The sequence below is a fragment of the Myxine glutinosa genome, chromosome 1 (genome assembly GCF_964187855.1).
Source record: "Myxine glutinosa chromosome 1, kmMyxGlut1.1, whole genome shotgun sequence".
NCBI lineage: Eukaryota > Metazoa > Chordata > Myxini > Myxiniformes > Myxinidae > Myxine > Myxine glutinosa.
Window position 1 is genome coordinate 216,377,570 of NC_136261.1, and position 24,646 is coordinate 216,402,215.

Here is a 24,646-nt window from a genome sequence, read left to right on the forward strand (position 1 = left end):
TATTGAAGAATACTCTCTTCACAAATTACACAGCAATTGTAGAATTTCTTTGGATGCCTTAATTTTACACAAATGTGATAGTGTGCTGAGAATTAATCTTTGAAGGAATATAATTTTGTGAGAGAAAATCGTATTGTCCTAAATTTCTACTTGCAAGTCGAGTTTGGTACTCCTGGGTTTACTCAAGATGCCCATTTACAATACCATACAGCCCTGGTATAATTAGTATATACTAGCAGGGTACCCGTCTCCAACAGGTTCGTATATGTCTCACCTCAAATGAGCAATTTTTTAGTGTGTATTGGTAGAAACGGGAATATTCAACGTTAAGTGATGATATGGGCCATGCCACATGGTACGTGATTACCTTATAGACGAGCCTGGTGTTGGCTTAACAGTAAAGGTGGGCTTTAGGGGTCTGAAGGGTCTAAAGGGTACTTGGGGGTATTGGGGATCTTAGGGGTCTACAGGGCCTTAGGGTTATAAATCGGGTCTAAAGGGTCTCAAGGTTTTAAAAGGGTTTTGAAAGAGTGTTGGAGCATGAAGGGTCTTAAATGGTCTTGGGGGTCTTAAGGGTCTTGGGGGTCTTAAGGGTCTTGTGCGGCTTAAGGGATCTTAAGGATTTTTTAAATATGTATTGTCTATGCTCATGGAAGAGTAACCCTGGTGTTGGGCTAGCGGCTCGGGTGCCGGCTTAGGATTCCTCGGATCCTGGGTTCGAATCTCGGTCGATCGCTGAATTAACACCAGGGGGGTTGACTCAGCCTGTCATCCTTCCGAGGTCGGCTAATTGAGCACCAGTTCACTGGTAATTCCCTGTTTGTCGTTAAAGGCGGCAAAAAGGGTTGGCGTCAGGAAGGGCATCCGGCCGTAAAACATTGCTTCAAAAGGGGACCGAAAAACAACAACAACCACAGTCCCCGAAAAAGGCCAACCGCCGCTTGCGGGGAAAAATGGCCTCTAAAGGTGTTTTTTTTTTTTTTTTTATGCTCATGGAAGAGCAAGGACACAGAACAGATCAGGACGCAACATAACACAGGGAACAGCAGGAGAAAGGGGAAACGCCAACAGCAGGGCAGAGGGAGAAGGTATACGGAGACGGCCGAACAAGGGATGCAGGTAACGATGAGGGTTAGGGGAGAATAAAAGGGGTGAACAAGGTAGATACCGTAAAGTGGGGTGACTTTCAATGCCGGGGTGACTTTCAACACTTGTTACGAGGTTCATTCGGATGATTTTTTTTACCGTAAAAACCCCGGCTGTGTTCAAAGTCACCCCACTTTATGGTACGCAAACAAAATTTTGAGGGCAGGAGGTGGTTTAATGCGTGTGGAAAATATCATGGCTTTGGATGGGGGTGTTGAACACACACCTAAGATGGTGTTGAACAGCTGTGTTGAAGGCCCGGAGGGGATAATTGGATTGAAGAGAGTGTGGAAGGCAGTTCTACAGGTGGGGAAAGAGAGGAATAAATGAGTGGAGGTGATGTTCTAAACGGTCTTGGGGTATTAAAGGGTCTTTGGGGGTGTGAAGAGGACTCAAGGTATAGAGGGGTCTGGAACTTGCAAGCACGCATGGCTCCTTTTATAGTGCAGACTAGGCTGCTCCTTGCAGCGTTGCATGCAAAATATTTTAAAACATTTTTACGACCAAAAATTTGATTTCACTAAAAAGTCTAAGCACTTCTCTTATATACAACGTTTTTGGTTTTGTTGGATGAATTCTGCTGTTACTAAGTAACCAACTATTTTGTAGATGGCAAATGCGGGAAGCAACACCATTTAGTTGGCGAAGTGTGAAAATTGGATGATGCAGGTGCACTCCAACTGTTTGAAAAAGTTTGACCTTGAGACTTATTTATTGTCATGCCATATGCAAGCTGTACTGAGAACTGATGTCAGTGCCAAGGAAATGGGAAGGACTTGGTCAGTTGGCTGCATTGCAATGCTGGGAATTAGCACTGTCTTGTGTGATCCTGAAATGTAGTCGTTCGTTGATGATGCCGAGCGACCCTTCTGTGCGATACAGAAGGGTCGCTCGGCATCATCAACGAACGACTACTGCAGGCAACAATTTCACTATTCAGCCTTGACAACTCGTGCTAAAAACCAAAATTACGTTCAAAAAGATTCAATTATTATTAAAATTGCTCATCCCATTATCTAGGTGTTGTATTGTCAACAAAACGCTGCCTCAATTACTCCTGAAAATAAAAATAACCCGGGTTAAGTACATGAAACCAAAACATGCCTACTGCTTATGTGCATTTAAAATACATTGTGGTTATATAGCTCAGATATATTGTAATTGCAATGGTCCATAAACTGACACCAGAGGCCTGAAGCCTATGGCCTGAAGTATGAGAACTACATCGACTTTGCAAGGCCTGTGATGCCAATCCGCTCCAACCTTTCAATATTTGATGATCCTTTTAACAGTCGTTTTCGTTTTACACCGAACAAAAAAGTCATAGGGCATGGCGATTGTGAATATGATACTTCCTAAACTTGTGTCCCAAACCCGTCTCTCTCTGTACCCACTGTACCCAGTCGAACCCAACTGCTCCTGGCCTCTGTGTCCTTCTCTCCTGACAAGGTAGAGTAGTTTCTGTCAATCCTCGACTCTGATTCTGCAACTGGACCAGACGGCATCAGCCCACGGGTCCTAAAATCCTGCTCTGCCACTCTTTCACACCCTCCCTCTGTTCTCTTCACCCTCTCTTTTGCTTAAGGTCATCTGCCATCAGCTTGGAAATCAGCCAACATCACCGCTTTACACAAAAAAGCTTCAAAAACAGATCCTTGCAACTGCAGACCAATCAGCCTGCTCCCAATTATCAGCAAAGTCATGGAATCCATCATTGCTTCGGATATCAAATCTTTCCTCTTCTCCAATGGCTTGATCTCCGATCATCAATTTGTTTTCAGACCTGGTCACTCTACTCTGAACATGCTGCTTCTGCTGTCTCAACAATGGATGGAGGTCCTCAATGCCAAACAGGAATCAGAGCTGTCTCCCTCGACATATCACGTGCCTTCGATACGGTCTGGCACCCCGCTCTGCTCAACAAACTCTCCTCCAATGGTAACCATGGAATCTCCACCCATGGCTTGCGGACTTCCTCTCTGGTCATAGTCAACGTTTGGCCCTGAAACGATTTCTCTCATCTCCCCTTCCTGTTCAGGCTGGAGTTCCCCAAGGCAGTGTTCTGGGCCCTGTGCTTTTTCTGGTCTTCATCAATGATCTGACTCTCTGGAAAATCCTCTCTATCTCTTTGCTGATGACTCCACTCTCTGCCGCTCCATACCTCATCCCTCGGATCGGCAGTCTGCAGCCTCCTCACTCTCTGCAGACCTGGACAAAATCACAGACTGGTCAAACAAGTGGAACATGTCTTTCAATCCTGACAAATCTCACACTCTCACTATGTCTCTCCGAAAAGACCGTCTGGACAACCCTCCCATCTACTTTCTCAACAATCCTCTCCAAGAAGTTCTGTCACTCAAGCTCTTGGGTCTCACTAACTGCCATGATCTTTCCTGGGAAAACCACATTTCCAAGCTGGCCTGCAAAGCCAATCGCCGACTGGGCATCCTCCATCGTGCGAAGTCCTTCCTTGGCACACCCTAGCTCCTCACCATATGCAAGGCTTTCATCCGCAGCTCAATGGAATACTGCTCTCCCCTCTGGGCCGGTGCTCCTGCCTCACACCTAGCTCGGCTTCAAGCTGTTGAAACCAAAGCTTTCAGAATCATTGGAATCTCCCGTGATGAAGCTGATTCTGAAGGCCTTTCACTCACTCACCGCAGGCAGGTTGGTGGTCTTTCTGTCTTCTACCGACTCCTCTCTGGCCTAGCTCCCCAGCGCTGTCTGTGCTCTGTCCCCCAAATACTCCTACAGATCTGCACAAGATCTGCCAGCAACCCTCTTCTAGTGAAACTGCCAAAATCAAGATTCTCTGCTCACCTTCACTCTTTCATTTCTCTTTTCTCCCGCCTCTGGAACAAACTCCCTCACTCTCTTCAATCCCACTCATCCCTCCAGGTCTTTAAAACAGCTGTTCACCACCATCTCTTATCTTCCCCCTTCCAAAACCTTTATCTTTTCTACCCCCGTTAATTCACCCCAGATACACTTTGTTGAAATACCGACTTTTTTCCTTGAAGTCCTCGCAGTGTCCATGTGTTTTTTTTATACCTCTCCCACCCTCCCACCCCCCACACCCTTTCCCACGCCTCCTCCCCGCAAGCCCTCTCCCTCACACAGATCTCCCGATGTCCCTGCTCTCAAATATTGTACATACTTGTGTGCTTCCCACTCTCTCCACATCTTGTCTCACGCTCCCTTTATTATATGTTTTATGTGTCCGTTTGTTTTTTTGTGATCAATGTTTAGCTCTTACACGAGCCTCGATCTTGTATCCTAAAAAAAAAAAAGTCTTCGACATATCAGAACACTAAAATGGTGGGCGTATGATTTTCCTGCTGACATTTGTGGGTGGAGTCAGGCCAGCTGTCAAGCCAATGGGTTTGAAGGCTTTCATACACATACATTTTTATTACGTTTTTAATATATAAGATCCAGATGACTACAACATACAGCAATTATAATAACCTGTCAAATCGTAATGACAAATTATCATTTCAATACAACAAATAGCAAAACAATATATTTTTTAAATCGGTGAAATCATTATGGAGGACATGAAAAATGCCCCCAGGTTACTCGGTCGGCACAAAATTATATTATTCTCCTCTGTCAAAACTGTGCAGAAAGCTTCTGTGTTATTGTTGCTGTTGTTGTTATTCCCTCCACCAGCAAAGGTGGGCGGGGGTTATGTTTTCGTCTGTTTGTTTGTTTGTCCATCTGTGAACAGGATATCACAAAAAGTTGTGGACGGATTAGGGCGAAATTTGGTGGAGAGGTTGATGTGTGACATGGTGGAATCGATTCGATTTTGGTGAAGATCAGAATCCGGATCTGAGAATTTTTAATTTCTGAACGATTCTTCACCATTGAGAGATGAGGCCAAAAACGATATTTGGCATGATATTTCAAAACGTTGTGGACGGGTTCGGACGAAACAAATTGGACGAGTTGGTTCGGGGACAAGAACAAACCAATTAGATTAGGTTCAGGTCCGGATTCAGATCTGGCCTTTCAGTGGATACAAAAGGTAAACTTGTCAGCCTGGCCTATGTACTGGGCATAGTAGGCAAACATAGCAGGGTCTATGGAGTGCTGTTATAGTTAAGCCTTCCCTTTTAGGTTAGGGGGAGGCTTATAGCTGTTGTAGGGTTTATTTCGAGTTTGCCCCCAATTTTAATGGTTCCTCAGTTTTTTAGACCCATAAGAGCGCTAAACCACCATTTAGAAAAAAATTCTTCCTGCACTCCCAACACTCCCAATTCCCAAACTGTATCGATTTCTAAGCTCGGAGCCGGCTGGGACTTTCACAATGAAATTTTGCATCAATAATGGGAATAAAAAGCAAGGAGGCATGACATCGTTTTTTTTTTTTTACCTTGACCTAATTTTTAAGGTCATTACCCAATTACAGACATTTTTACATTTTCCGCCATAACTTGCCTAAGGTGTGTCTGGTCAGAATGAAATTGCCCTCACTAGATAGCCTCGACCAAGGCACTCGACCAAGTCAAGAGGAATTGTCACAGATTGTAACAATTACCTTTTTATCCCCAAAAATTTTTTTTTTCAAAAATACCTTTTTGATCTTAACTTGAATAATTTTCCTCCCAGTTTTCATGGTCTTTTGAGTTTTATGGATAGATTGTAGATGAGGACAAATTTTCTTAATTTACACTATATCCATAAATGGTGAAGGTCAAGGTCATATGGCGGTCCGAACAAAATAGGCCATCATTGGATCGTGGGCCAAGGATAAGTCACGAGCGATCGCCAAGGGTAAGCCGGGAGAGGCAAGTACCTTTAGCTATCTCTTTGTGATCATATACATCTAGTTCTCGCTGCACTTGCTCAATCTCATTACGCATGGTCATTCTCGCTACTCTTGATCATTCTCACTGCTCTTGATCATTCTCACTGCTGACAGGATGGCCTAAAGGTATGCACCCTCTCCTCTAATTTGTCTCTGGGTTTGAATCCCGACCCAGCTATAAACTGTCATCCTGATGTTTCACAGGCAGGGAGATTCATCAATGTGTGTGCCCCATGAACGTTAAACTGGCGTCCTGTCTGCTGGAATTCATGGCCTGCTCCTGATAAAGAAAATACATTAAATGGTAATTTCTCCGTCATGAATAAAAGTGAAGCTGTTTCGGGCCTTGCACTTCTTCATTATTAGTGAAGCAGAAGTGGGCCAACTCCTGGCTGAATACAAAAACTTTTGAACCCTTTACCGACAAGGGAATGATGTCGATAGTATTGAAATAACAAACCCACAAGGATTCTTCACATTCATGATCAAGAACACATGAGATGCGCTTATGCCAATCTTACAAGACTGGATCATATCGTAGGGACTCTTACAAGACTGGACCATATTGTAGGGACTCTTACAAGACTGGATCATATCGTAGGGACTCTTACAAGACTGGATCATATCGTAGGGACTCTTACAAGACTGGATCATATTGTAGGGACTCTTACAAGATTGGATCATATTGTAGGGAGACTTACAAGACTGGATCATATTGTAGGGACTCTTACAAGACTGGATCATATTGTAGGGAGACTTGCAAGACTGGATCATATCGTAGGGACTCTTACAAGACTGGATCATATCGTAGGGACTCTTACAAGACTGGATCATATCGTAGGGACTCTTACAAGACTGGATCATATCGTAGGGACTCTTACAAGACTGGATCATATTGTAGGGACTCTTACAGGACTGGATCATATCGTAGGGACTCTTACAAGACTGGATCATATCGTAGGGACTCTTACAAGCCTGGATCATATCGTAGGGACTCTTACAAGACTGCATCATATCGTAGGGACTCTTACAAGACTGGATCATATCGTAGGGACTCTTACAAGACTAGATCATATTGTAGGGACTCTTACAAGACTAGATCATATTGTAGGGACTCTTACAAGACTGGATCATATCATACGGACTCTTACAAGACTGGATCATATCGTAGGGACTCTTACAAGACTGGATCATATCATAGGGACTCTTACAAGACTGGATCATATCGTAGGGACTCTTACAAGACTGGATCATATTGTAGGGACTCTTACAAGACTGGATCATATCGTAGGGACTCTTACAAGACTGGATCATATCATAGGGACACTTACAAGACTGGATCATATTGTAGGGACTCTTACAAGACTGGATCATATCGTAGGGACTCTTACAAGACTGGATCATATTGTAGGGACTCTTACAAGACTGGATCATATCGTAGGGACTCTTACAAGACTGGATCATATTGTAGGGACTCTTACAATACTGTATCATATCGTAGGGACTCTTACAAGACTGCATCATATCGTAGGGACTCTTACAAGACTAGATCATATTCTAGGGACTCTTACAAGACTGGATCATATCGTAGGGACTCTTACAAGACTGGATCATATCGTAGGGACTCTTACAAGACTGGATCATATTGTAGGGACTCTTACAAGACTGGATCATATCGTAGGGACTCTTACAAGACTGGATCATATTGTAGGGACTCTTACAAGACTGGATCATATCGTAGGGACTCTTACAAGACTAGATCATATTGTAGGGACTCTTACAAGACTAGATCATATTGTAGGGACTCTTACAAGACTGGATCATATCGTAGGGACTCTTACAAGACTGGATCATATCGTAGGGACTCTTACAAGACTGGATCATATTGTAGGGACTCTTACAACACTGGATCATATCGTAAGGACTCTTACAAGACTGGAGAATATCGTAGGGACTCTTACAAGACTGGATCATATCGTAGGGACTCTTGCAAGACTAGATCATATTGTAGGGACTCTTATAAGACTAGATCATATTGTAGGGACTCTTACAAGACTAGATCATATCGTAGGGACTCTTACAAGACTGGATCATATTGTAGGGACTCTTACAAGACTGGATCATATCGTAGGGACTCTTACAAGACTAGATCATATTGTAGGGATTCTTACAAGACTGGATCATATCATAGGGACTCTTACAAGACTGGATCATATCATAAGGACATTTCCAATTTCTTCAGCTACAGCTACAGCTGAGCGATCATTCAGCAGGGTCAAACTGATCGAGAATCATCTTCGCTCCACAATGACTGAAGAATGGCTTTCTGGGCTGACATTGTTTATTCTGTAAGAGGATCTTGCATCAAGAGCAGATTACTCATCGTGATCGACAGCTTTGCTGGAATATACACAAAAGGTGCAAAGATTTCATGTCATGCTCAGTTCAAAGTTGAATTTGTATTTACCATATAAATAATGCCATATAGTACATCTTTAGATTGTTCAGACATAGAAGATTTAGATAGACAGCAACATTAATGTACTGATTCCTTAACGGTTTTATTTTGCCGCAGCCGAGGTGGTTCATGCTTGAGAACAATAAGGGTAACACCTGCCCAAATGAACATGCGATATATGCTTCCCTGCTGACATATACAATTTGGCAGGATTTTGCCCCCCTTGATGCCAAGGTCTGGATGCGCCACTGGTACAGGGAGTTATGCCAAGCACAGGTATGATGTATAGCGCAGGTATGATGGGCCCAATAGTGTCCTCCTGCACTAAAGTTCCTTGTAAATCCTTGTATAACATGGTTCTCCTTGAAATTTTCCCTCTTCAACGCTACATTTATCTGGGTAATTATTCACAATATACCTTAGCTCAATTGTGTGAATGGGAAACCACAACTTGCACAGGCCTGGATCCTCTTACTGACATGCTGCTCCACCGCTGCACTCAAAACCATCTGTAACCCTTGAGGTCTGGTATCCAGATTCTTGTGGTGTCTGTAAATAACGTTTTGTGGAATGCCATAATCCTCTTCTGTTTTCCTGGAGCTCATTCCTTTACTGCTGATACGGCCTTTTTCATATTATATATTTGCTGGACTTTTTGTCTGTTTTTTTTTTTACTTGGATTTGGTTTGTGAGTTTGCAGCTTCTTGTCCCAATTGACCCTGGCTCAGACACATGCTTTTCTGAAAACTAGAGCAATGCGATTGCGTCGCCAATATGCCTCCGCGTAGTCCCTGTCCATGACAATGGGGAGATGCCCTCATTGACTGTTCTAAAAATAAACAAGTTTGATTTAAATCCCTTCAGCTGTTCTCAAGTATCACATTTTTACCACAGGGCTGGTTTCACATCGATCAGTGAAGTGGTTTTGGAAAAGGTTTTTTTTTTAATATCGCCTTTCAAGCTAATATGGCTGCCAAACCATGTGACATATGACATCAGAAATGTACACTCTGCATATGTATGGGCAGGGGATCACGTTTGTGAAGTTTCGTGTTGATCGGATAAGGTTCGTTTTTCTATCCAAGATGGCTGCCAAACCACGTGACCTACAACATCATCATTTTCAAACTATTTGCAGCAATGGTGTTAGATGATATTTGTAAAGTTTGCTTCGATAGGGTAAGTGGTTTCTGAGATATGATTATTTAATATGTCCTTGAATCCAATATGGCTGCCACACCATGTGACCAATAACGTTTTCATGATCAACTTTTAATTGCCAATGCCTCGTCGATGACACATGTAAATTGTTGAGTCGATCACTTCGGTGGTTTGGGGGAAGATTTTTTTTAAGGTTTAGGTTAAATCCAATATGGCTGCCAAACCATGTGACCTATGATGTCATAAATTTAATATTTCAATACAAATGGGTCATAAATCATGTGCATGCAATTTCAGATTTTTAGGATAAGGAATTCGATGAAAATATTTTTGGCTGGTATACCACTTCACCTATGATGTCATCGTTATCATGCTTGTGTTCCCCATTGGGAGTACTTGACAATGTGCCAAGTTTAAAAATTTTCCATTCAGCGGTTTCCGAAAAATATTTTTTTTATTATTATTATTTTTGTTTGTTTTTGTTTTTTGTATACTGAATCGAGGCTCGTGAAAGAGCTAACATTTACTTCACAAAAATCAACCAGACAAACAAAATATATAAAAAGAGGGAGTGGAAAACAAGATGGGGAGAGAAGGGGAAGCACACAAACACAACATTTGAGAGCAGGGAGATGTGTGGAAGGGAGAGGGCTTGGGGGGAGGAGGCGTGGGAAGGGGGGGGGGGGGGGAGGGAGAAGTATAAAACACAAGGACACCAAGGACTTCCTATTTGATTTTAATCCAAGATGGCTGCCATACCACATGACCTATGATGTCATAATTATCACAAAAACATTCTGCATAGGTGTCACTTCTACCCTGAAAGTTTTGTCTCAATCGGACATATGGTTGCTGAGAAAAACGAGGTTTAGCCCATACGGACATACGGACGGACGGACAACCCAAAAACATAATGCCTCTCCTCGGAGGCGGAGGCATAAAAAGAGGAAATTAAAAAAAAATTATGTTAACCTAAATAATTAAATCTCAACTCAAACCGCATCCGTTTGACACTATAGGTTTAACCTAATAGGTCATGATGTGATTCCAGATCATTTCCTCGAATAGTTGTTATTGTAAAGTATTTGTTAATGTCAGGAAATGATGTTTTAAATGCACTTTTCAGTTTTTTGTCCATACTCACCCAGTATACGGTATAGAACTTAGGAGCTGCTGCACTATTTAAGGAATCGTCTTCATCGAAGCAGATGTCAAAATCCCCAAATGAATTAGTTTTAATTAATCTGAATAGACTGCCAAAGCAAGGCAGCATGATTGAAGGTGCCAAACCGTATTCCCAGAATGAACAATGTGCAGCACCTCCCAAAGCAATTCGACACAACAAACAGCAACAACAAAGAGAACAGCAATGTTGGCTACGTAAAAGCTTCATACAGCAAATAGGAACATGTATGGCAACTCTAAATGGAAGCCCGCCGGCTCCATTAATTCAGTGGCTCATTGTTTGTCATGTTACTGGTCTAGAGATCACAGGAATGCCATTGCAGATGCGCCATCGTGGTTATAAAGTGCTGCCATCATATTACTCTTTAGACTTGAAAGCGATCTTGTTTTTGTGCGCCATGGTGGTGCTGCAGTGCTGCTATCATGTTACTCCGGTACCAGTGCAGTGTGACTTTTATCTGGAGCCATATTCAACTTATTAAACGGTGTGGTTTACCCAGCACTGCATTTATACTGCACTTCAAAGTGACCCGTTCCAATGTTCCATGCACTTTATTGCACGATTGATTTATCCTCTTTTTTTTTTTTTTTTTCTTTTTTTTGTATACAAGATCGAGGCTCGTGTAAGAGCTAAAGCATTATTCACAAAAAAAAAACGGACACATGAAACATAAGATAAAGGGAGCGGTAGACAAGATGGAGAGAGAGAGGGAAGCACACAAGTACAACAGCAGAGAACAGGGACATCGGGAGATCTGTGGGAGGGAGAGGGCTTGGGGGCTTGGGGGGAGGAGGCATGGGAAGGGGGGGGGGGGGGGGGGAGAGGTATAAAACACATGGGCACTCTTATGATGGACAGTGGACAAATCTCATTGTAAAGCGGCTGTATGTTTGTTTTTCTTGCGTGAACCCGTGCCTGTATTTGGGGCTGCGTATTGCTTCGTGAGATCTCGTACCTGGAGAAATCCTGCCTGTATCAGAGCTTGAGGAATGGTGTGTCAACTTGTTGCAGGCCGGGAGGCAGCATGCACACTATGGTTGGGGAAAAGGAGGGCATCCACTTATTTAGGTGTGGGTATTGCTCATTAAAAAAAAACTCTTTCAGCGATTAATATCTAGGCCTCTTCAGTGACCACTGTTGGAGTATAAATAGTAGTGCCAGCTATATTTTTTCGTTCGTTTTAAACCATTTTTCTTACATCCATTTTTCATACTAAACTTGGTTTAAAATGACGTAAATAAAGTCTCCTATCTTCACCAAACACGTGCGGGCAATATCTATCCACCCTATAAATGCACGGCCAGCATCGCAAAACCGGGACCCAGGAGACCCTATAAAGGGAGTTCTAAACGAGTACCACTGGTACTAATTCATATTATAGAACCCAAGAAATTTTACAGAAGTAATGAGACATTCATTGGCCCCATGAGGACTTGCATCCTTGTTATATCCTCGATGAGGATATGCAACCTTGTTATTATTATTATTCCCATTATTATTGTCCTTAACTTCGACTGAACGATTTGTCATTTCTTTTTTATGTCACTTTAGGATCTGTAAGTGGGTGGGCCCGGATCCCTTAGCCCATCCTCACCTTCCTGTCATAACATCGGTGCCAACCTGTTGCCACATACAGTGGGCTTTTACCTCAATCTTTGTATTGCTCTGTGAGATTTCGAGATTTCATGCCTGTAAAGGTCATGCTTATCTCTAAATTTGAGAACTGATGCATGATGTCACTGCCACCTACCATGTGTTTTACCCTGCGCTCGCGAAACTAAAAGCAGGGTTAGCCAATCGGCTGCGTACGTGCGTGTCTTTATTTTTAAAATTCATTTTCTCTGCAATCGTTGGTCCGATTGACAAAAAATTTTATCATAGGAGCGCCTCCGTCTGTACATTTTTTTATTCATAATTATGACATCATAGGTTATGTGATACGGACGCCATCTTGGAATAACGTTACACCTATATATCTCTGAAACCGCTCAATACAAAAAATGGAACCATGGCCCATTGCGAAGTACTCCCCATGGGGAATAAGATATGTTAATGATGATGTCATCACTGCCTTTGTTATGACGTCATAAATCGATAAGTACAATGCTTTATTCGATCAGTATGAATCTTTTTCTCTACAACTGTTGGTCCGATTGACACAAAAATTTTCACCATATTGAAATCCTCCTTCTGTAGAATATTTTAATGATAATTATGACATCATAGGTCATGTGGTACAGGCGCCATCTTGGAAAAAAAACGAAGAACGTTGCACCTCTATCTCCAAAACTGTTCCATGGAAAAAATTGAAGCGTGACCCATTGCTCCGCATGGGGAATAAATGTTAACGTCGTTGGTGCCTTAATTATGACGTCATAATTTGACAGGGGCAATGCTTAGTCTGATCAGTTTGAAATTTATTGAACGTGATTTACGCAACAATTATATTAGAATTAGAGAATGTAAATTTATGATGTCATCGCTCACGTGGTCTGGCAGCCATATTGGATCAAATATAAAAAAACTTCAAATACAGAAGAGTTGGCTCGCACCAAGTTGACTGCGCAGGGTAAAGTATTCTATGAATACCATCTAGTTATCTCCTGTATTGACATTATAAACCATTGATATTATACCAGCATGCTATGAAGTTATAATCCCGCACATGCGAAGCGGCATATGAGGTTAAGCAAATGGTTCACTTCTGCCTGTCCATCCGTCTGTCAATCCACAAACGTCAGTCCACGATTGAGGCGCAACTTAATTTCAATTGAATGTTATATTTTGAACACGAATCTGAACATTAATGGGAAAACGAACCTGTAGTTTCCGAGTAATTTGGCTCTGAATTTGTCACCATTGCACCTGCGGCAGAGAGGAGCGAGATAATTTTTTCCTTTGTCTGTCTGCCTGACAATCAAACAATTGAAAATCATTCTAAACAGGAAAATTACTGTTTTTAAAGACTTCATAAAGGAGACAAATAACTGGCATGAAGAACTAAAGTAACGTGTTAAATAAGGTGGTGTAATAGACACTGTGTCAACGGCGGTAAACTTCAAGAATACAATTTTTTTATACGACCTTTAAAATCTTTATTTTATTTCAACTGAATTATATACTTGAACACTACACGGAGTAAGGTGTCCTATGAACTCTCTGGTTGAGGAAGTTTCACAGTAACCTGTGTGTACATTTGATTGTTCCCTTTAATTATTGTGTCATGTGTATGGCATCTTTAACACTCTGTAGCCGTATATTAATTATGTGTTTGGTTATTGTTTATTTAGTCCTCTTGGTGGCAGAGGGAGAGGTGAGGGGGTCACATGAGATTATGGTGAGCTGTAACCTTGAAACAGCGAGAAGGTGATTCCACAGGTGGGAAAATGGAAGGACAAGTGAAAGCAAGAAGCCTGAAATTCGAAATAGTGACAATGAGGGGGTTGCTGAATGAATATATTTGCTTGCCCCAGTAATGCCCTCGGGAGGCGTAAGCAGATAGCTTAAAGGGCAGTGGCAGCGAAACCAGAAGAAAGAAAACAGAAGATCAAAAAGTCACCAACCAGTCTACGCTGATAAAGGAGTAGGCCCTGCTGGACAGACTTTATGGGTGATGTCAATAATTTTCAAAGCCTTGATCTCCGTAGCTTCTAAGAGCAAGCGGTGCAATGCAAGTGCGTTCGTCCACAATTCCTTCGTGCCCTTAAAGTTCTATCATGAGCTTTATATTTAATGTCATCAAATTATTTTGTATCAAAGCCCCATTGAGTCGCTTACGCAGCTTACCTAAAGCATTTGCTTTGTGTTGTGGCATCCTCATTAGATGTTTTTTTTTCACAATGAAGAACGATGTCATATCTGATCACGTTTATAATTGCAGCTCTGTATGTGCAAGGATCATCTCAACGTATTACATAGAGTTTATAGCAAGGCAGGTAAAAGGCAAATTTATATTCTGTTTGTTGTGAAAAGTCATTTTGGGTCAGTTGCTAATATATTTTTTAAATGAAGGCTGCCAGTAAATGATGGGCATCCACAAACTGAATACGATGAAGGTTTGCGGAAAAGCAAGAGGCCAGAAAACAAAGCATTGACATGCGGTACAGCATTGGTAAGGTAGCAGACCCAGAATAAGAGGATGCACGAATGAGCAGGAACTGACAGAGGGAACTTTTCATGTAAGAGTAGTAGATGTAGGAGCTAGGATGTAAAAATGGTATATATGATGGTGAGCTGCCTTTTGAATCCCTGGAGGGAAGAGGGTGAATAAACTTACTCAGATTGCTGATTACACAGGTTTGAGAAAAGGGGATCAAAGAGGTGGAGACGAGTTATAAGCCTGCACTTTGCAAGGTTAACAAGGAGGGTGTTACCAGACGAAGTCATGTGACCGAGAGAGGCAAGGGAGGAGAAGAGGGATGAAAGATCACAAGGAGCAAGATCAGGCTGTCTTGTACTTCATCCTTTTGGTGAGTGATACAAATGATGCTCAACGCTTTGGTTTCTACAGGATTGACAGGTGTGATCTGGGACACCAGCCCCACAAGGGAAGCAGTGTTCCATCGAACTATGAACAAAGACCTTCTTATGGACTTCCATCACTCCTACCACAGTTTTACATTGAACAATGAAGAACTTGGCAAAAAGGAGGATCGATGGCTCACTTTGGATGATAGTTCAGAAATTGCTGTCATATTGGCTGAAGGTTAAGAAGTTTGAGGGAATTAATGTTTCCCAACGTAAAATCACTCCACAAGTCGCACAACTATTATGTGTCCATCCTTAGGTGGGCCAGAGTTCAAAATCAAGCTCACCTGAAGTCAGATCTTCATCCTCCAAAACATGTTGGCAACTGGTTTAATCTGTGATGGGAAAGTCCTTCTCTTCTTAACGGTCTCCAATGAAGTATGGAGTCATGACGGAGCTCTTTTGAATAAAATAAAATTTAAAAAACCACCTTTAGAGGCCATTTTTCCCCGCAAAGCAGGGGTTGGCCTTTTTCGGGAACCATGGCTGTATGTTGTTTTTTTTTTGGTCCCCTTTTTGAAGCAATGTTTTACGGCCGGATGCCCTTCCTGACGCCAACCCTTTTTGTCGCCTTTTTACGACAAACAGGGAATTACCAGTGAACTGGTACTCAATTTGCCGACCTCGGAAGGATGACAGGCTGAGTCAACCCCCCTGGCGTTAATTCAGCGATCGACCGGGATTCGAACCCAGGATCCTAGGATCCTAAGCCGGCACCCTAACCGCTAGCCCAACACCAGGGATCAACCTACCTTTACCTTTGAATAAGTGCGTTTTATTCCAAGAATATAAGTCAGAGGCAATTTCTTCAACTCTTTCCTCATATACAGTGAAAACGCTCAAATCCAAAATTCCAAAATCAGAAATATCACAAAATCCGAACAAAAGTTTGAACTTCGATAAAAGCATCAACTTCCGCACATCCGCTCCTTCTAGTGGTTCAAGAAGGAAGCATGTTAAACTTACAATTAAAGACAAAGTTGAAATTCTGCAAGTTGAAATATGACATCGTGGAGTGGATGAATTGTGACAGTGAAGCACCTGTGGTCTGCCAGATGATAGATGGAGATTGTTGACATGGTTATTAACCCCAATGAAGATAATAATGACGACAGTGAAAGTGAGAGTGAAGAAAAAAAAAAGTAGAAGATGACTTTTGATCAGGGAATAAAACTTGGATAAAAGTATATGTTTCTTTCAGGGGATGAATTTTATCTCTAAACAAGAAATAATGAATATTTACCTTACACAAGAGAAACGAATGAAGGAGAAACTGAACTTCATGAAACAAATGACTCTTCAGGAAATGTGTAAGAGGGCAACAAAGCATTGTAATCAAACTTTAAGTGGAAGTTTAACCTCTTCACAAAGCCATCCTCTCCAACCCCTCATTCCTCAAAAATTCCTCATTTATCCAACTCTCCCTCTATTTTGTCCTTCAACCCTGCTATTGGTGTTTTCCCCCTCTTTCTATTGTTCCTTTTGTTCTGTTGCATCCTGATCAATTCAGTACTATAGCTCTTCCACCAGTCTTGACTTTGTAAACAAAAAAAGTTCCATATTTTCAAATCGGAAAAATTCTGTAATCCGAATGATGTTTGGTCCCAAGGAATTTGGATTTGAGAGTTTTCACTCTATTACTATTTTTACTTTTGTCCTTGCACCTCCACTCTAGACTTGCTCCATCTGCGCTCTCAGAAACTGATGGATATTCTGAACATTAAGAAAGAAATTCCAATCATTTGTCTCTCAGTCTCATTAATTTGACTCTCAGTCTCATTAGACATCTTGAGCTTTGAACAGCACCGTCTGCACACAGCCTCGCTTAACGTGCTATCCATCAGTGTCATTCCTTTCCTTCATTGCTTGGCAAACCTCCTTTGTGTGCACTTAAGCAACCTCTTCGAGGTTGATGTCGTCCATCGTGAGACCTATCTAATTTAATTATCCAGGTATTTCCTCTCTACTCCTCTCCAAAATCTACTGAATCAATCTGGCTATTACTTTATTAGTTCCTCACTTCAATGCCAAGCATGCTGCAGGTGCTTCTCGGCTTGAAATTCTGAGAATGGGGGGAAATGGGAGAAGAACTAAGACTCATTCCTTGTGTACCCTTTAAACTTGACTTTCAACTCTGACATGTCGCATATTCGCACTCCGCCTTTTCATTAGGATTGGCAGATTCTGTAATTTGTTATGCTATCAGAGGTGCAATTTTTGGAGCTCCCTGTGGCCCTACCATTAGGTGCAACCGCTCATGAGTTGATTGAATGACCAATGTGGACTGCAGGACTGGTCACTGCTTGCATTACTCGGCCTAAATAAGTCCTCTCTTTGTCATTATCAGCACATTATGGAGAACCACTCTCCTCTACGAACTGGACCTATATGCTGCTGCATTATGTTAATCTGTGAAAGGCTGTGAATTCAATAACATCACACTTAATAGTTGTGTCTCTGCTAAATGTAGAGGCATAAGACTTTCTCCACTTCTTCCGTAGACAGGTGGCTTTCTGGTGCTTTTGTTCTGGTGTTGGCTTAGCGGTTAGGGTGCCGGCTTGGGATCCTAGGATCCTGGGTTTGAATCCCGGTCGATCGCTGAATTAACGCCAGGGGGGTTGACTCAGCCTGTCATCCTTCCGAGGTCGGCAAATTGAGTACCAACTTGCTGGGATGAATGATCACGGTGTGTGCCCCGGTTTAGAATAGGTACACCGTATCCCTGCGCGTGGTAAGAGGTGACTGAGGGTTGGCGTCAGGAAGGGCATCCGGTCATAAAAACATTGCCTCAAAAAGGGAACCATGATTGTCATGGGGCCCGCAAGGCTAACCCCCGCTCTAGTGGGGAAAATGGCCTTAAAACGATCATTCATTCATTCATTCTTTCTTTTCTTACCCACTCTGCTTATGTTCCCTCCCGAGCCCCACTAGGTCACACATGTTCTTTGTTTCCCTCTCCAAATATATATATATATATATATATATATATCACAGTCTTCCTGTAGTCTTTCAAGACAGCATATTATCAGCTCTCTCATGTTGGCTGGGACTCTTGAGCTATTCGATTGTATTCTTCCCTGCCCCCGTCTATTGACCATCAGCTTCACCGACTCACTGGGTTTTTTGTAGTTTACAAATCACTTGTCCATCTCCAACTTGCTATCATTTTGTTGGCCTTCCTCTCTCTGTTTGTCAACTCTTTAAGGAATCTCAACCTCTCTATAAAAAAATATTAAGGGTGTATTAATGCAGTGACTTTGTAACCATACCTTTTCTCGATTGCATCTGTGTACTCCATCTCCGTCAATGTGTCGAGTCGCTTCTCATTTTAAGTCCGCCACTCTATCTTTCCCATCATGCCTGGCACCTTTTTGAAATGCGTATTAATGGGAAACTGCCTCAAGTAACCCTATCTTATCGCCACGCTGCCTGCTGTTTCTCCTGCTCCATGCTATCGCCCCTAGTTCTAGCCAAAAAGAAAAATTTCAGCATATAAATTTCACGATATATTTCATATATTCTGAGCCTAATATTTACTTGTTTATGAAAAACTGCTATCAGACATCAACAGTTTCGTATAAATGGGTTAGCCACCTTCATACCATATCTCATTAGAATATTCCATCTATTTTTCAACTTCATTTCACACTATGCAGTTTTGGGTGATTTTTTTTTGTCAAGGAATGGGGTATTGTCTCCTTGGATTGAAGATTCCTTTTATGGAAGGTTATTCTTTTTCATTCATGGGAACACATGACCAGGCAATCCACGAGGAACCTCTCCGGCCTTGCACCCCCAGCTCTCTCTGTGCTCTGTCCCCCAAATATTCCTACAGGTCGCACAAGATCTGCCAGCAACCCTCTTATGGTGAAGCTGCCAAAATCAAGACTCTGCTAACCTTCACTCTTTCATTCCCCTTTTCTCCCGCCTCTGGAACAAACTCCCCCACTCCCTTCAATCCCACTCCTCCCCCCAGGTCTTTAAAACAGCTGTTCACCACCATCTCTTACCTTCCCCCATCCAAAACCTTGATCTTTTCTACCCCAGATACACTTTTTTGAAATTCCAACTTCTTTCCTGGAAGTCCTTGCAGTGTCCATATGTTTTATACTCCTCCCACCTCCCCCCAAGCTCTCTCCCTCCCACAGATCTCCCGATGTCCCTGCTCTCAAATGTTGTGTTTGTGTCCTTCCCCCTCTCTGCCCATCTTGTCTACCGCTCCCCTTATTTTGTGTTTTATGTGTCGGTTTGACTTTTTGTGTGATTATTGATTAATGTTAGCTCTTTCACGAGCCTCGATCTTGTATACAAAAAAAAAAGGAAAAGGGGTGGTCAGAACAAGAACTTTTGATTGTTTTTTAAAATTTCTTTTCTTGATCAACCTTCACCTTAATTTAAAACTTACCTTGCTGTTTCTTATTGTAAAGACGCCATTTATATGTATAAACGCCCTTTGTATTTTATTTGTCAAAAACGTTTTGTATTTCACTACAATTTAGGGGGTTTTGTATACAAATTTAAGGCTCGTGGAAGAGCGAGAATACAGAACAGATCAGGATGCAACAGCACAAAAAGAACAGAAAGAAAGGAGGCAAACACCAACAGCAGGGTTGAAGGACAAAATATTTGGAGACTTGGACAAACAAGCATTCTGAGTATTGCGCTGCAATACATGTCCCCTACCGGCAGTCTGTCGTCCGGAAAACTGTTGGGTAAATTACCAAAGTTCAAAGTGCCATAACTTTGTCAAAAATGATCGAAACGTCGTGAAGTTCGAACTTGATCTGTAACTTATCATGAGGAAACCATGTACCAAGTTTGAAATCATTAACATTAAGAGTTTAGGAAAAAAGTCCGGAAAACTGTTCTTTGCGTGACGGACTGACAGACGGACAGACGGACAGACTGACAGACTGACAGACGGAGGGACGGAGTGCAAACCTATAGTCCCCTCCGGTGTACACCGGTAGGGGACTAATAAGCGGTGTGCGGAGGAATGAAGAAGGGTAGGGGAGGACGCTTGGTGTAGAAAAGATCATGGTTTTTGATTAGGGACAATCTGAGATGGTGGTGAGCAGCTGTCTTGATGACTTGGAGGGAAGAATGAGATTGAAAATGTGGACGTTGTTGTTGTCATTGTTTTGTTGTATCGACGCGGAAAGTCCTCTTGAATAAGCCCGCAGCACGGAGACCGCCGATTGATCTCCCAGGAGCGACCCAGAGATCCCCCTCTTCCAGGATGGTGTACCCCCATCTTTACAATGTCAAGGGCACGACAGAGTTAGAGAAGGAGAGAGAAAGGAGACAGAGACAAGAGGGAAATAGAGAGGCATTGGAAGGTCCATGGGGACTGATCAGCACTCTGACCATGACCGCGCTGCCCAGACAAATCCGCCATCCGGGCAGCAGGGAATATTGTGGAAGATTTGGCCCCCGACTTGCATTGGGGTGTGCAACCACTACGAAGAGGCATCCCCAATAGCAGATGTGGAAGCCGGCTCTACAGGTGGGGGAAAGAGGAAGAAATGAGTGTAGGTGAAAAGGCATCTGGTGGACCGTGTGTGCCCTGCAGAAACTTGGGGGGGGGAGGAGGGGGAGTGTGGTGGGGTTGGGGGGGGAGGAGGGGGTGTGTGGTGGGGTTGGGGGGGAGGAGAGGGAGTGTGGTGGGGTTTGGTAAACCACGGAAAGAACAGAGGGTGCAAGACCGGAAATGAGGTGGTGGTTGTGGTTCGTGTGCAGCCACCCTGCAGCTGGTTGCATCATTTTCAGTGGGTGTGTCTGCTGCTGATGCAATGCCTCTCTATAACCAATTATTGTCTGGTATTCTTTTTGGCGACTTCGGAAGGATGACAGGCTGAATCAACCCCACATGGCGTTAATTCAACGGGATTCAAACTCACGACCTTTGGATCCCAAGCCCGCCGCCCTTTTCTTGTGTGTGCTTCCTTCGTACACGGGTGCGATTTTTAGCCGTGTCGCGGACGCTGGTCATAGAGTGCGCTCTGCTGTTGTTGTTGTTGTTCTTCTTCTTCTTCTTCTTCTTGTTCTTGCAGAGAAGACAAAACCTCAAAGCTCCACCCATTCTGGGAACCATAGCTCCACCCATTCTGGGAGAGGCTTCATATAAACAAATATCCACCATTTTATTAACTCGCATAGCTTTGAGGCCTGTTTTGTAGGCCCGTGGTGTCTTCCTCTCTCACAGTTTTATTTCAAATCAAATTCGATATATCATTTCATTTTTCACAGTCGCTAACATAGTTTTAGACTCGGTTGAAAAAAAACGGGAAGAAAATCGGATGAAAGTTGCCCTTTATAGAACGAAATGAATTCTCAAAGGCCTGTAACTTCAAGTCCATTGAGATTTATTTTTTTTAATCACGGCATGGTCAGTCATACACCGCCCGAAATAACAGACAGGAAAATGCCGAGATATATTAAAAATTCGTCCATTTGATGACAATCGTCACGATGAAATATTTAATTTATACGTCGTCACAATAATGTGGAGAGAGGAGCATAGCTTCGTTCACGTGTCGCCACACACGGGAAATTGCCGAGATATATATTTTTTAAATCGCGGCATGGTCAGTCATACACCGCCTGAAATAACAGACGGGAAAATGCCGAGATATATTAAAAATTCGTCGCTACACACGGGAAATTGCCGAGATATATTTTCACTTTGCACAAAAATAACATCAAGTAATCGAATCAATAGGAATGTCCTGTGCCTATAACATCGACGTTATAGGCACAGCTGCATCTAGGCATTGTGTAACATCGACGCGGCTTTTGTTTTAATTAAAAAAATTTGTACTTGTTCTAGTCTGTGTGCTTCCTTCGTACACGGGTGCGATTTTTCCATCGACCATCGAATTTAATAAGTCACAAAATGATGAAATGTGTACAATCGCGGTGTTTTGTTATTTTGGAAATTAAAGGTGAAAGTCATGGTAATTGTTACAACTTTATTCCAAGCCTGATTTTTTTCTAGAAAGTAGACAACAGTGACACCGTTTGAAGTCAACATCCACGTTGTTATACCCTTTTACAGCTAATCAGGAAGGAAACTCTTGACAAAAAAAAATCTGAAAAAGGGCCAAAATGTAATTTTTTGGGGATGGCCGTCCCCCTGATAATAAATGCAACCCCAAAACAGCCACAGAATACTTCTACATGGTATTTTCGACAGGAAAACAGCTGTATATGTGGCTCAATTGTGATTTCTCCTCACTAGAATCAAACAATTTGAAGGTTCATGGAGATACTATACTATTTTCGGGTGAGTTTAGGGTGGAAAAATGATTAAAGGAACATGTTGTGCAGCTATTTTGCAAAGTACAACATAATTTCTGGAAACTAGAGAGCCTGTAGGGTTATATCAAATTTTTCAAAACAGCGATTTGGGTCTCACAAAGATGGTGCTCTTCATGACATGCTTAGTTCAGTTTTGACAGGAATGTCGTTTATCAGCTTTTGCATATGAACTCTTATGGCTTGATCTCTGATCATCAATTTGGATTCAAACCAGGTCACTCGACTCTGGACATGCTGTTTCTGCTGTCTCAACAATGGATGGAGGTCCTCAATGTCAAACAGGAAATTAGGGCTGTCTCCCTTGACATATCACGTGCCTTCGATACAGTCTGGCACCCAGCTCTGCTCACCAAACTCTCCTCCTATGCCCTATGGTATCCATGGAAATCTCCACGCATGGCTTGTGGACTTCCTCTCTGGTCGTAGTCAACGTGTGGCCCTGAATGGGTTTCTCTAATCTCCCCTTCCTGTGATCGGCAGTCTGCAGCCTCCTCACTCTATGCAGACCTCGACAAAATCACAGACTGGTAAAACAAGTGGAACATGTCTTTCAATCCTGACAAATCTCACACTCTCACTATGTCTCGTTGAAAAGACCATCTGGACAACCCTCCCATCTACTTTCTCAACAATCCTCTCCAAGAAGTTCTGTCACTCAATGTCTTGGGTTTCACAATCTGTCATAATCTTTCCTGGGAAAAACACATTTCCAAGCTGGCCTCCAAAGCCAGTCGCCGACTGGGCATTCTCCGTCGTGTGAAGTCATTCCTTGGCACACCTGAGCTCCTCACCACATATAAGGCTTTCATCCGCAACTCAATAGTATACTGTTCTCCCCTCTGGGCTGGTGCTCCTGCCTCAGACCTAGCTCGGCTTCACGCTGTTGAAACCAAAGCTTTCAGAATCATTGGAATCTCCCGCGATGAAGCTGATTGTGAAGGCCTTTTAGTGGGGCGGCTTAGCCCAAATATTCAAAAGAATTGTGCATTTTGTGAAACAAGCACCAAATTTGGCACAAATGTACATTAATATGTTGCGAACATTTTCAGATATTGGGCCACTTGAAATTCCGTAATTTTTTTTTTCAAATTTTTTCAAATTTCGTAATTTCAAATTTTTCGGGTGACACCGTCACAATTTCGGTCTTCGAGGCCGGCCGATAGGCAAAGTGTGACCGGAAGGGACGAGGTTCTCCTGACCACGTGGCCCTCGATCTGGGAAGCGAGAGGCGTTCCATTAGTGGACGCGCCCCTCACGCCCGACTTTTGGGCGGCCCCGGCAGGCCGTTTGTTTTGACGTTCCGTGACAGGCCCCGCACCCCCACCTCCGGGCCGACCGGAAGCTTGTGCTGAGTACATCATACCTGAACAACTCAGTGAGGCAGAACACAGCAGTGCACACCAGGGTGACCCCTTCAGTGCATAAACCAATTAACCTGTCCACTGCAGGGCATATAGAAATGAAGTTATTTTCTGCATATAATAATAATATAAGTTCAGTTCTATATAACAATTTCTGTTATCACCACTACCACTACAACTACCACTACTACAAGCTTTGTCTGGAATTTTGTGGACTAACAGACAAACAGACATACAGACAAGCTGGGATCAAAACATTACCTCCTTCCACCATTGAGTGTAGAGGTAAACATCATGGAAATTATATCATGCCCTAGATTTAATTCATGCTTACCCGTGTATTTGCTTCACTGGTTCACAAGGTCTTTTGCATACATGTAATTCAGACTCTCGTCTTCATTGCTGACCACACAATGTTCGCAACATATTAATGTACATTTGTGCCAAATTTGGTGCTTGTATCACAAAATGCACAATTCTTTTGAATATTTGGGCTAAGCCGCCCCACTATATCGGCCGGCCTCGAAGACCGAAATTGTGACGGTGTCACCCGAAAAATTTGAAATTACGAAATTTGAAAAAATTTGAAAAAAAAAATTACGGAATTTCAAGTGGCCCAATATCTGAAAATGTTCGTAACATATTAATGTACATTTGTGCCAAATTTGGTGCTT

At 42.6% G+C, this 24,646-nt stretch overlaps 1 protein-coding gene across 1 annotated transcript in view; it reads left to right on the top strand.

Annotated features, from left to right (window-relative positions):
* LOC137435261 (contactin-associated protein-like 2) overlaps window positions 1–24,646 on the top strand; it is a 175,787-nt gene that overhangs the window by 105,507 nt on the left and 45,634 nt on the right. The window lies entirely within an intron of this gene.